This window comes from Bubalus bubalis, chromosome 14 (assembly GCF_019923935.1).
Source record: "Bubalus bubalis isolate 160015118507 breed Murrah chromosome 14, NDDB_SH_1, whole genome shotgun sequence".
Classification (NCBI taxonomy): domain Eukaryota; kingdom Metazoa; phylum Chordata; class Mammalia; order Artiodactyla; family Bovidae; genus Bubalus; species Bubalus bubalis.
In genome coordinates this window covers 37,861,397-37,875,369 of record NC_059170.1, presented here as the reverse complement: position 1 = coordinate 37,875,369, position 13,973 = coordinate 37,861,397, and positions in this window count along the sequence as shown.

The following is a 13,973-nucleotide window of genomic DNA, read 5'->3' as shown; positions in this document are numbered from 1 at the left end:
GCTACTTGAGCTTTTCTCCCTGGTCCTTGGGGTTGTTGGCAGAAGTCAGCTTCTTGCAGCTGTGGAGATGGAGACCCTGAGTTTTGCTGGCTGTCACTGGCAGGGGGTGTGGTATCATGCTCTTTGCTATAGGCCATGTGACCACAGGTCCCACCTGTGCTCACAGGGAATAGACTCCATGAGGTCATCAAGGCACCCCCTCAGCAGGGAAAGGGAGCCCTGAGGATTGAGAAAAACATGTAATGCAACCAGAGGTGAGTTCCTGAAAACAGCTGGGGAAGCATTATACAGGCAGAAAATGATACTTTACCAATTATGCCCAAAGAAAACTCATTTGCAAGTACAGATGATAACCATACTGTTTTTCTTTTGTGTCTTTATTTCCAGTACAGCCCTAACCCTTCAGTGTATTGTTTAGAATAATGAGAGGATTTATAAATGTATACTTTCATTTACAAGCTTCAAACATGGAAAGAGTAGTTGTATCATGGATAAAAAATCATTTGGATGTGTAGAGCATCTTTTGCTTAAATATCAATGAAAATGTTAACTGGTTGATTCTATCAATAGCAAAACATTTTGGGACTTGGGGATGGATTCTGGAAGGCAGATAGGTCAGTTCAGACTCAGAAACGCCCCGGCTGACCAGGAGTGAGGCTGTCCCTCTACCCTCAGCAAACTGGGGAAAGAGCTGCTATCCATCACTGTTTCCAAAGAGCTTGCTCAGAAGACTCCGTGGTTCATGAGACAGACACTGAGGAAGAGAGTCTGGTGCTGGGAGCTGTCCCAGGTGCTGAAGCCAGAGCAGGACACAGAGCAAGGAACTCGCCCCTCTCTCCCCACACAAACTAGAGAGCGTATTAGAAAGCAGAGACATGACTTTGCCAACACGGGTCTGTCTTGTCAAAGCTATGGTTTCTCCAGTAGTCATGTATGGATTTTGAGAGTTGGATGTTAAAGCAAGCTGAGCGCCAAAGAATTGATGCTTTTGAACTGTGGTGTTGGAGAAGACTCTTGAGAGTCCCTTGGACTGCAAGTAGATCCATTCAGTCCATCCTAAAGGAAATCAGTCCTGAATATTCATTGGAAGGGTGGATGCTGAAGTTGAAACTCCAATACTTTGGCCACCTGATGCAAAGAACTGACCCATTGGAAAGACCCTGATTTAAGGGTTTTTTTGTTTGTTTGTTTGTTTGTTTGTTTTGGAAAGGAAAGATTGAAGGCAGGAGGAAAACGGAATGACAGAGGATGAGATGGTTGAATAGCATCACCGACTCAATGGACATGAGTTTGAGTAAGCTCCGGGAGTTGGTGACAGACAGGGAAGCCTGTCGTGCTGCAGTCCATGGGGTCACAAAGAGTTGGATATGACTGAGCCACTGAACTGAACTCCCCCCTCAGGGAGCACTGCTGTGAGAAGAGGCCGATCAGGAGCCAGTGTGTACATGCAGAGTGCTGACAGGTGAGAGAGAGGGAGATAGATGTATAAGGAAGGGTCCAACTCACAGACAGGACAGTGCAGAGGGCCTTCCTAGAAGGGGAAAGGAAGCCAGGCCCAGCTGGGGCTTGTTCCAGGTGGATGTGTCAAGGATCCAGGGGCTGAAATGTGGAGGCAGGGAGGATGGAGGGAACCACAGGAGAGATGCTGCATGAATGAGGGGCTCAGACCTATTCAGGACATTCAGAGGCTATGGGGAAATGGAGGTGGAAACAGATGGACACCGGAGACAGAAGGGTGGACCCTCACCTGGCACTGGGAGGGGTGGAAGGAGGGTCCAGCCCTCAGAGAAGCTGTGGCCTTGAGCAGACCCGGTTTCAGCCCACCTGGGAGAGCCCTGGGGAGGACTGAGATCCAAGATTGTGCTAACCTTTGATTCACAGTTCTGTAGGCCAAAATTGCAGGATTATATGAATATATTTTAATTTATTTTATTTTTATGTATTTCCTTTTTGGGTGAGCTGGGTGTTCATTGCTGCTTGTGGGCTCTTCTCTAGTTCTGGTGAGGGGGTGCTCCTCTCTAGTTGTGCTGTACGGGCTTCTCACTGTGGTGGCTTTTCCTGTTGTAGAGCATGGGCTCTAGGCACATGGGCTCAGTAGTTGTGGTGCACAGGCTTAGTTGCTCCACGGCATGTGGGATTTTCCTGGGCAGGGATCCAACCAGTGTCCACTGCATTGCAAGGCAGATTCTTAACCACTGGACCACCAGGGAAGCCCCTGGATCACAGGAATTGAGGAAGAATGTGAAATGGGTTCAGGAAAGAAGTTGATGTGGGCACAGGAGGAAGCAGGGCCTCAGGTCCTGGGTACTCGGTTTCCAGGACCTTAAATGATGGTATGTCACTGACAGCTGGTTATGACTGTTGTAGGTCACATTTCTTTGGTGTAGTCATTGCACAACTCCCTGGCTTATTTATATCCCTTCCCCCTACAAACCAAACCTATTCTCTTCTTTCAGCCTCCACTACTGCAAAGAAAATTTCCCCTATTTCTCTCCAAAAGTGATCACTCTTTCATATTTTCACAGCACTGTCTTGTATTTTAACTCAATCACATTCTTCCTTTTCTAGTTTCTGTCCATGGGTGCATTGTATCTCTTCCAAGCTCATTGACATCTCCATAAAGCTTACCATGGTGCATTTCCAATAGGAAGCACTTACTGAATTAAACATTGATATGAAAACCTGTCACATATTTAAATAGAATAATATAGTTAGCATTCAGTTGCCATGTAAATGCAACTTGAATTTAGGTTGTCCTCTGCCATAGGGGTTGCCTGGCTCCCCCATTTCTCAGCCAGGGGAAACTCAAAGGCCCCCTACCCCAAGTCCTTACTTCATGCTCTCCAAGATTCCCCAGCATTTCCAGACCTGCGTTGTGTGGTCCTTAGAGCTGACCTGAAGAAAGCATTTGGAGGAAAGTGCAGGCAGCCATGGGGATCCAAGAGTGGTCACAGTTCCTACAAGGAACCAAGTTCATACTGGCAACTCCACTTTCTCTGCTTGCCTGCCCTCAGGCAAAGCCCATCACATGTAGTTTTGCTGGCTTCCTTCATGGTCCAGCTGCCCTTCTCTCCTGCCCTCTTCTTCCTTCTTTCTGCAGAGCACTAAGTACATTCAAGCTGGGTTGTCATGCCAAGAGGATTCCTTTTTCCTGCTATTTTGGGGCACTGCAATGCCCAGGGTCTTTCCTGGGGATAGATAATATTTTTCCAAAATATGATTTTCCCCCTAAAATGAATTCTGATGCCTAATGTAGAACCACTCCACAAATAGTGTGAGAGATGGAAAATGTCAGAGTCACAAACAGTTTTATGTATTTGGTTTAAAGGTGTGATGTCATTCTTAGTATTTCAGTGGTATCTACACTGAGCAAAATAAAGAGAAATGAAAAACTCATTCTTTCAGATTTTCTGCACTCAAAATTCCAAACAATTAACTTGCATGCTTGCATGATTTTGTACTGATTTGGTAGAATGTGTGAGTTGCTCAGGTATTACATGGAGGCAATCTGAGACATTCGTCTTCATTCTCTTATTCCCCCAGGTACCATTTCCTAATAAATATATGCACTCTATAAAATCTATGTCATAAATATAGACAGCTGACTCATAATGCTAACTAACAGGATTTCAATCTTTTCTCCAAAGAATGTGCAAAGCAATTCAGCTCCAACCCAAGTGGAAAAAAAAATATCTGAAACTTGTATTTTTAGAAGGCATCTTCATTATGTAAGATGCTGAGAAAAAATGTAAACCCATACCTGGCATAGGAAAACCATCCAGAGGATGTGCTCTGCCCTTTCGCCCAAGTGTGGTTATACTCACACTTCCCAGAAAGGGAGTCATGATCAGTAGATCATATTAGTCCTGATCAGTTGATTACCAAACACTAATTAAGGACCTGTTCTATACAGAGCCCTGTGCTTGATGCCTTGGGACAAATAATGGGACATAAGCTTTGGTGTCACACAAAATTACATAATATTGTTGCAGTCCTACAGTTGGCATAAGCTTCACAGTGGACTGTGAGATTATGAGTAGCTTGAAGCATATCGCATTATAGAAGCTCAGAGAGATCAATAGTGAGTCAGAAAGATCAATAGTAAGCACTGAAAAGGTAGAGTATGTGCATGTGTGTACATGTGTGTGGTCTGTGCACATGTGAGGGCCAAAACGCTCTGAGAAAGAAACAATGCAAGGTTCATACATCAGCCAGTCCAGGAAGTCATGAAATGGCCATGATAAAGGGGAGTGAGCTTGCAGGGAATTTTGCTCTGATTTCTAGTAGAAGAGTGATGTGGAATCAGCTGTTTTCATTGGTGATGCACTTATGGCAAGGATTGTAGCCCTCCCTACAGAGGTCAATGACTTGTCTGGCCTCTGCATCAGTGGAGTGAATGCAGCAGAATGAAGACAGGGCTGTTTAATCTTGCCTTGATAAATTATCCATCAGAGTAGTGTTTTTCCCCATCATCTTCCAAGCCCCACAATTAAAACCTTCCTTATCTCTGTTCTTCTTTTTAAAGGCCAGTCTTTCCAGTGACCCCTGTTCCATGATTCTGGAGAAAAATAATGGCATATTTATATCAGTGGGAGCCATAGAAATGTTTCTATTCTATACATGTTGGTAAAGACAAAAGTTTAAATGTATTTATAAAAATTTAAAGGATTAGGACTTTTAAGATATGATATGAGAAAAAATAGCATTCTATTAATCAGTAGCAGTTATCAAGGTGGTATAAGAAAGCAACAAAAATATATAATAAAGAAAAATATAATATATTGTGGCTGCTGCTGCTAAGTCACTTCAGTTGTGGCTAGATTAATATAAATAATTTCCATTTTAACAAAGGTAAGTGGGTTCTATTTTCCTAGTAAAATAACATCAGATTAATGTAAAAAACATCTTTCAGTCATACACTCATTCAAGATAAACATATTTTCACATGACACAGAAATGTTGAGAAAAATAGAACTAGCCCATTACAAAGAAAAATAAAAAGGGGGTCAGAATATTGATAAATAGATTACAAAGAGATATGTAACATGTAGAAGGGGTTGAGCTCTGTCAAGGGTAAGAAGCTATGGGCAAAAGGAAAGGGGAGAGAAAAGAAGAAATTTGTTGGTAAATCTGATTGGGAAACAAAGGACTACTGATTATCAAACTTTGAATTCAATAAATGTGTGTGTGTGTGCACTGTAAGCAAGAATGGAACCAAGCATGAACAATCACTAAAATAATTTCTTCTTACATTTCTATATGTGATTATGTTATATAGATTGCCAGTTTTTCTCTCTCAAACCAGAAAATTTCACTTCATAGCAAGACACACTAAAATAATTATATTCATCATCAGCAAAATGGAATTCAAGTCACATATCTTCACTGGAAACCCTTATAGTTTCCAGTGGATATATTCACTGGAAAAGTGATATATATTCATTTTTATTGAAGTATAGTTAATTTTGTTAGTTTTGTTAGTGTTTTGTTAGTTTCTGGGGTACACCAAAGTGATTCATATAGATATGCATATATATGTGTGCGTGCATGCTAAGTCATTTCAGTCATGTCTAATTCTTTGTGACCCCATGGACCATAGCCTGCCAGGCACCTCTGTCCATGGGATTCTCCAGGCAGGAATATAGAGTGGGTTGCCATGCCCTCCTCCAGGGGATCTTCCTGACCCAGAAATTGAACGTGCATCTCTTACGTCTCCTGTATTGGCAGGTAGGTTCTTTACCACTGCCAGCTGGGAAGCCCCATATGCATATATATGTATATGTACATTTGCTAAGCTGCTTCAGTCCTACCTGACTCTTTGTGACCCCATGGACTCTAGCCCACCAGGCTCCTCTGTGCATGGGATTCTCCAGGCCACAATACTGGAGTGGGTTGCCATGCCCTCCTTCAGGGGATCTTCCCGACCCAGGGATTAAAGCCAAGTCTCTTATGTCTGCTGCATTGGCAGGAGGGTTCTTTACCACTAGCACCACCTGGGAAGCCCATGTATATATACATATAAAAGTATATATATATATATATACTTTTTCAGATTCTTTTCCACTGTAGTTTATTCCAAGGTGCTGAATATAGTCCCTTATCTATTTTATATATAGTAGTGTGTATCTGGAGAAGGCAATGGCACCCCACTCCAGTACTCTTGCCTGGAAAATCCCATGGACGGAGGGCCTGGTGGGCTGTAATCCATGGGGTCGCTAAGAGTCAGACATGACTGAGCGACTTCACTTTCACTTTTCACTTTCATGCATTGGAGAAGGAAATGGCAACCCACTCCAGTGTTCTTGTCTGGAGAATCCCAGGGACGGGGGAGCCTCGTGGGCTGCCGTCTATGGGGTCGCACAGAGTCAGACACGACTGAAGCGACTTAGCAGCAGCAGCAGCAGTGTGTATCTACTAATCCCAAACTCCTAATTTATCCTTCCCACACTTGCCCCTTTGATAACCATGAGTTTGTTCTCTATGTCTGTGAATCTGTTTCTGGTTTGTTTGTTTTTTTTTTCATTTGCAGTTTATTTTAAATATGTAGCATATGTGATATCATGATATTTGCTTATCTGTAAAGGAGTGGGATACAAATGCTTACTCATAAATAGTAAGCATCCCACTTCTGACTCCAAATGCTATACTAATCTAAGTCTTTTCATTTTATTTAAAGTAGATATAAACTCTTTGTATGTTCAGTTTGATGCTGTAGGATTCTATGTCACTGCATAATTAGAAAAAGCCAAGATTAGGAATGGTTTCCAGACTATTTCTTCCATTCTTCCTGAATGAAAGGATTAATTTTCATAAAAGAACTTCATTAAAAGATGTCCTGCTCCTACTCAGTTTAACCCAGTAAGAGGGTCTCACTGCTTGTCTCCTCCTTGCCTGTATGCAGTCCCCCTGCATTGCTTCTCTCCCACCCTTTGTTCCTGCACAGTCTCTCCCTCTTTCATCCTCTCTGCCCCCATGTCCTTCTTCAGGTCTGACTCCATATTCCTATAACTTTCTAAGGAGGATGTTCTGCACACCAGCCTGGGTTCTACTGCTACTTCACCAGAGTGCTTAGTACTACAACATATTTTCATTTAAAAAATGAGCACAAATAGTAGAGAATGACTTGGGACTATGAGACATGCCTTGGGATAAATAACGCTGGTTTTGGTGTTTTATAACCAACTAAGTCACTTCCAAAAGAATGTTCGGAATATTTGAAAAAACCAGGCCTGCGAAGGTCTCTGAAAAAATCAACACAGTGGAATAGCTAGTTACCAAGATCCAGGACTGATCAACCCAGAATATATATTAGGATATAATTGATCCTAATTATATCAGGGCTTCCCTTGTGGCTCAGAGGTTAAAGTGTCTGTTTGCAATGTGGGAGACCCAGGTTCGATCTCTGGGTCGGGAAGATCCACTGGAAAAGGAAATGGCAATCCACTCCAGTATTCTTGCCTGGAGAATCCCATGGAGGGAGCAGCCTGGTAGGCTACAGTCCACGGGGTCGCAAAGAGTCGGACACAACTGAGCTACTTCACTTCCTAATTATATCTAAGTATTAATAAAATGTGAACATGAGGATATTTTGATGGAAAAAGTCAATCTAATTATAATCAAAGTTGGACTTTTTAATGACTCAGCAGTCAGAGGGCTGAGGAAGCCACTTTGCACCCTGAGTTTATATTCACAGTCATGTATGGATGTGAGAGTTGAACTGTGAAGAAAGCTGAGCGCCGAAGAACGATGCTTTTGAACTGTGGTGTTGGAGAAGACTCTTGAGAGTCCCTTGGACTACAAGGAGATCCAACCAGTCCATTCTAGAGATCAGTCCTGGGTGTTCTTTGGAAGGAATGTTGCTAAAACTGAAACTCCAGTACTTTGGCTACCTCATGCAAAGAATTGACTCATTGGAAAAGACTCTGATGCTGGGAGGGATTGGGGGCAGGAGGAGAAGGGGGTGACAGAGGATGAGATGGCTGGATAGCATCACCGATTCGATGGACATGAGTTTAAGTGAACTCCGGGAGTTGGTGATGGACAGGAAGGCCTGGCGTGCTGCAATTCATGGGGTCGCAAAGAGTCGGACACAACTGAGCGACTGAACTGAACTGAACTGAACTGAATGGAATATGTGAAACTTCTATTTGAAAAATCTTCAAAGAAAAACATCAGGCTATCTTACTCTTTTTTTACTTCTCAGAAGACAAATCAACTTATATTAGAAACATCATATTGCCTTTTTCTGACATACTGAAAAAGCCATCAGCTAATTCTCCAATTATTATACTTTTTGAGTTTTATGCTAACATCTGCCAACCAGACCGTCAACGTCTAGTAAGTCAACCTCTGAGAGCCTTGTCAGAGAGAACAGATGCTGCATGGCATCACCACGCTCTGCAGTTTGGAACAAACAGTCAGCTAGGCAGTGCGTGTTCACCCATTTTTAGATTGCACTGTAAAAGAGTGAAACAGAAATGTGGGAAACAGGAAGACCCAGCACCTTGCAGAACAAGCCCTCCCCAGGGTCACTGATTCTCAAAATAAAATCTGTGTTATGAACAGTTGAGTCTGTCCTGACACAAAGAAAAGAAAATATTTAACAAAATTATGAGTAAGCAAATTGGAAGAAATAATAGAAATTGTTACCTGGGGATACAGGGTTGGGGAGACAGGAAATTTTGAAGAGTGGTGTATTTGTGCATTATCTTGATTTCAGTAATAGTTTGTTGGTTATATACATTTGTCAAAACTCATCAAAATTCTGTGTTTTAAAATATGTAGATAAATGCATGTCAATTATACTCAAATAAAGTTGTAAAAAAAAAAAAAGTGACAGGAATTATATCTAAGCAATTCCTGGCTAATGAGTACATTTTGATGAAGAATCTTTAAAGTAACTTACCCAGCAAGGTTAAGACATGATCCTCAGTGGATAGACCATCATAGCACAAGGAGCATTAAATTGCATGCCCCATTAGCAAGAATGAGGGCAGAGAAATAACTTTATCCAGTGAATTATTCATGTGTGGGTTTACTGAAATTTTATTTCTTTGTCTTAATTAGTATAAAACTTCGAGTTGTCCCTTCCACCAGTGCATACTGGTAGAAGTGGTGAGATTTACATGAAACGTTCTACCAAATATTGAGTAAATTGACATTTGGGTCTTATAGAAAATCTTCCCAGGAAAAGCAGAAAGAACATCTCCAGTGCATTTCTTTTATGAGGCTAACCTAATCTTGAAACTAGTTCCTACTGAAGACTAAAAAATAAAGGAATATTAAAAGTCAATAATCACTCATTAGAAAAAGCTAAAAGTTGAAAAAGTAATGCATATATATGTATAATACACTTTATATTCTATGTTAATTTAATATTATATGTGTGTATATGCATATATAAATAATATTTAATCACAAAATCATATTGATTTCTGGAATGCAAGAGTAGTTAATATTTGGGGGCTAAAATATCACTCAATTCTTAATCCCTTCAGTGCACAGAGTTTATTTTCCAATATAAAAAATTCTCAACTAATGTGAGTCTAAAAATATGCTTACCTTCCCATTTTCAGCACACTATTTTAACACAGGAGATGTGTTAAATTGTATTTTAAGTAAATTGGAAGAATATCACACCCTTGTAAGTAGTGTGCAAATCTTGCTGAGCACCAGCAAAGGGAGGTGCTTCCCTTGTTGCATTATAGCATCCCATTCAGGGCCGTCCCAGAGAAGGCAATGGCACCCCACTCCAGTACTCTTGCCTGGAAAATCCATGGACGGAGCCTGGTAGGCTGCAGTCCATGGGGTCGCTAAGAGTCAGACATGACTGAGCGACTTCACTTTCACTATTTACTTTCATGCATTGGAGAAGGAAATGGCAACCCACTCCAGTATTCTTGCCTGGAGAATCCCAGGGACAGAGGAGCCTAATGGGCTGCTGTCTATGGGGTCGCACAGAGTCAGACACGACTGAAGCGACTTAGCAGCAGCAGCAGCAGGGCTGTCCTTCTGTGACACTCGTCCCCAAATGTGCTTCCATATGACCTTTCAAATTTATCATTTGTGTGTTTTCCCCTAGAATTTCCTAGGTTCTAAAAACTGAAAAAAAAAAAAAAATTGAAGAAACAAGTTTGTCAAGCTCAATAGCCAGCAGGTGGTCCTGCCGCTGTCCACTGCAGCCATGAGGAGGGCTGTCCCAGCAGAGAGCGGCACCTTCTGGGTCCTTGGTCCCTTATGCACATGCTGCTCACTAAAGCAGGTCTTTAGGTTGGAGGTAAAATTGTATGAATTACTGGCTCTGCTAGTCAGGCCATTTTGGCCTCAGCTGTTGCCACAGCGTAGGATATCCCCAGCAGGGAAGGCACCCATGTCTGCAGGGGGCACAGCCATGGTAAGGCCAATGACTGCCCCCTCTTGAGCAGCGGTAGTTGTCCTGCTGCCCCTTGTGTGACTCCCCTCACCTGGGAACGGTGCCGCACCCAGAGTCATGCACCGTCCCTGCTGCCAGAGGGCTGGACGTTGAGCATTGCTGGTGGCTGGGTGCCTACAGGGCCAGCTCTCTCCACATGGCATGTGTTCTCCACGCAGAGGCTGTGGTCTTGCCCCACATTCTGGGCACAGGATCCCCTACTGCAGTAGGGTTCACCCTCTCCTGCTGAGCTGAGAGCTGAGGTAGGGGCAGTTATCAGGAACATGGCATCGTAAACATGGGAAGACAACAGTTTCTTTTGTATTCTTGTTAATCTGAAATGTTTCTATGGTTAATACATCTATTGAATTATCCGTAAAGTTTAACATAAGATTTTTCTAATATTCATTCTATGAATACAGTGAAATCACAGAACTGTAGATACTGGTAAAAAGTAACACTGAGGGTCATTTTAATTTTCATTATTATTAGACTGAAAAAATGTGTCTGCTGAAGTCTAACCACTATGAAAAAAGGCCAGAAGTTCATCTATTCAACTGTTATCTTGTTAAACTGAGTCATGAATTAGTGAGAAGCTTTGTCACTTTTTGTGATATAAATTAATTTTTAAGCACAGATTAAATATTAAGCAAATGAAAACTTGAAACAGGTGGCTAAAGCTTATCATATGAAAGAATCACTGTAGACTTTCTGTGGGTTTTCACAAAATACATTAATTTTTATTTTACCTGCTGAGGACTAACTCTAAGACTTAAGAGGGAAAGTGCGGTGAGTGAATTTCTTCCATAATTTCCAAATGGCAGCTACATTTTCAAGTTCTCCCCATTCTACACTTCATATTCAGAAGGACATCTGTGCATTTATTTCTCCCTGAAGAACGGTAGTTCTCTGCCTTTTTCCAAAACATAAACTCCTGCTCGTGTGACCTGGGAAATTTTGAAGACTCCCTGCTCTCTATGGTGCAGCAGACCCACCATAGCCCAGATTCTTTCTCCTTTGTTTGTTTCAGGTGTACAGCAAAGCGATTCATAAGTAAGTTCATTTGTGTCATATTTTAGATTCTACATATAAGGCATATCAGATAGTATTTCTCTTCCTGACTTACCTCAGAAGGTTTATATAGGTCTTCTAAGCCTCTCCTCATGGACCTTAAATTAGCTTCAAAGCAACACTTCTCTGAAATCTCAAAAAGGTTTGTGCCTTTTATTTTTGCTTTGCCCTTTTTGACATAATAATTACTCAAGAAGTTAAAGACGTCTCAGTTGTGATTCTGAACACCTTCTAATTTTCAAAGTCCCTGGATTTTTTTGACCACAGGCTGTGTTGATCCCTCACATCACTTCCTGGTCACTTTGTGCCCTTGTCCATGGTGCTGCCTGAATTTCTCAGGGCATAGCTTCTCTGCCCTGGTGGCTCAAACAGTAAAGAATATGCCTACAATTCATGAGACCTGGGTTCGTTCTCTGGGTCAGGAAGATTCCCTGGAGAAGGGAATGGCTACCCACTCCAGAATTCTTGCCTGGAGAATCCCATGGACAGAGGAGCTTGGCAGGCTACAGTCCATGGGGTCACAAAGAGTCAGACACGACTGAGCACCTGACACTTTCACTTTCACCACAGTGCTGCCTGAATTTCTCAGAGAGAACATAGGTTCCTTAGGAAGAAGACACAGAACAAACTAGTGGTAACATGAGATTTTATCTTCACACATTCGCAAAGGTCTGGTAAAATAAACAGACTTTCATGCATAATGTTCCCTTCCTAAATACATCTTCAGTGGATGCAATTTATAAACTGGTTTTGTCAGTAAATCATTCTACACATCCAAAAAAAAAGAGGAAAAGATTGATTCAATCTTTGCCTTTTTGTAACATGATGAGAAATACTCACACTGAATCTTTGAAAAAATTATTAGATACAGGTAAACCACTATAAAACAATTTTTAATGTAACTATTTATGGCCCTTAATTAAATAATCAACAACTAAAGAACAAACTTAAACACTGTGTAAACATAATAAAATTCTCCGCTCTGAATAAGTACATTTAAAATTGGGCCAAACACTGAGTAGGGGTGTGCTTAGTTGCCCAGTTGTGTCCGACTCTGTGCAACCCCATGGACTGTAGCCCAGCAGGCTCCTCTTTCCATGGGGATTCTCCAGGCAAGAATAGTGGAGTGGGTTGCCATACCCTCCTCCAGGGGATCTTCCTGAGCTAGGGATCAAACCCAGGTCTCCCACATTGCAGGCAGATTCTTTACTGTCTGGGTCACCAGGGAAGCCCAGTTAAACCTTGGCCAATGTGTGATTCTCTTAGGAAACAAATCAAAAGAAGGAAAACAATATTAAACCCCTCTATCTCTCTCTCTTTCTCATACTCACACACACACACACACACACAAACTCAACAAACTCAGAAAATTATTTGCTTCAAGAATTGCAGGGTTTAGAGCTTTAACATATAAAGATTCTTACAAATAAATAATAAAATATGAACAGAAAGTAAGAATAAATGCAAATATCTAAAGAGAAAAATCTCAATAAATATATAAAATGTGTGCAACATCACCAGTAAGCAGCAAAATGCAAAAATATACCAGATTCCATATTTTACATATCAAAAGGAACAAAATGTATCTAAATTAGAATGCTAATTTTGTCAAAAACACAGTGAAAAGAGACTTGTCATGCACCACTTATGGGAATATAGGTGTTAGTACACTGTATATTGCTTTCGGATTGTCCATCTGAGCTCTTTCAGAGTTCAGATCCTTTTACTCATTATTTCTGCAATAGGAATCAGCATCATCTTCCTAATCAGAGACTCATGCTGGGATCTGTGTGCAGATATGTTTGCAATGGCATCATTTATGAAGATGTGTATTAGAACAGCTGAAACGTGCAGCTCCCCAGGGGCTCAGTGGTAAAGAACCCTCCTGCCATTGCAGGAGACTGGGGTTCGATCCTTGGGTGGGGAAGATTCCCTGGAGGAGGAAACAGCAACCCCCTCCACTATTCTTGGTGAATAAAACAACAAAAACAAATGCAGCCGGGGGGTTGTGACATCCTAAGGATGGATGCTCTGGGATAGCCTGGTAAAGTTCCCCTGATGTGCCCTAATCTTCCTCATGAATATTCCTTTCCTAGACTATGGACTTCATATATCTTAAGTTTCATCACGATCTGTGTGTCATTTTATGAAAGTCTAGATCATACTGTGTACATTTTTAGAAGTTCCTCTGTTAGTTACAGTCTCTTTGAAGATCATGTGTGCTTGATATTCATGCTACTGGTTGAGAATCTCAAAACTGTCCACTCAATGTTTTTAAATGATTAATGTTAGATGACAGATATATGAGAACTGTGGTGATGGAGAAGACTCTTGAGAGTCCCTTGGACAGCAAGGAGATCAAACCAGCCAATTCTAAAGGAAATCCACCCTGAATATTCATTGGAAGGACAGATGCTGAAGCTGAAGCTCCTATACTTTGGCCACCTGACATGAAGAGCTGACTCATTTGAAAAGACCCTGATGCTGGGAA